Source organism: Apteryx rowi, unplaced genomic scaffold, assembly GCF_003343035.1.
Source record: "Apteryx rowi isolate R43461 unplaced genomic scaffold, aptRow1 scaffold_72, whole genome shotgun sequence".
Classification (NCBI taxonomy): domain Eukaryota; kingdom Metazoa; phylum Chordata; class Aves; order Apterygiformes; family Apterygidae; genus Apteryx; species Apteryx rowi.
In genome coordinates, this window is record NW_020451005.1 from 2,863,155 (window position 1) to 2,863,944 (window position 790).

Sequence of the window (790 nt, forward strand, 5' to 3'; positions counted from 1 at the left end):
GGTAAGGGTGTTTGGTGTTATTGTTTGCTTGCATTAATCAGCCAGTTTAGGAATGCATTTAAAGGCAAACACTACTTCTGCTCTTGCACATCTCTAAGGTTCTGTACACAGTCAAATTGCGTGTGCAGGAGCATGTGATTTCAGCAGACTTTTCCCCTTCCTTCTGCAGAAAGTGTCTCTGTGGGAACTGGGCAGAACTGTTCCTTGTATAAGGGCATATACAGAGCTAGATATAGAGATCTTTGACCCATTGTTGTTTTCCCTTCTCCTTGTGATAGAAAAATATTCTGCCTGGGCAGAATGCATTGGATACAACACTAGCACTTCAGGTTAAGCAAGTAAAAAATTGGTCTTTTCAAAGTCTGTAACTATTTGCGAGCCTTGTCTATGTACCCTGAAATGCTACTGCAAATTAGCAAAGGGAGAGCAAAGCCATGAGGTTAGGAGTCTCGTGTACTGGGGAGTTTCCTTGATGTTTGCATGTGTCACTGCCCAATTGCTCCACCTTGTCAGTCAAACTCAATGAAGCCCCTGACTCCATCGTAGGGGAGCGTTCACAGAATCACAGAATCGCTGAGGTTGGAAGGGACCTCTGGAGATCATCTAGTCCAACCCCCCTGCTCAAGCAGGGTCACCTAGAGCATATTGCACAGGATCGCGTCCAGGCAGGTTTTGAATATCTCCAGAGAAGGAGACTCCACAACCTCTCTGGGCAACCTGTTCCAGTGCTTTGTCACCCTCACAGTGAAAAAGTATTTCCTCATGTTCAGATGGAAGCGTCTGTGTTTCA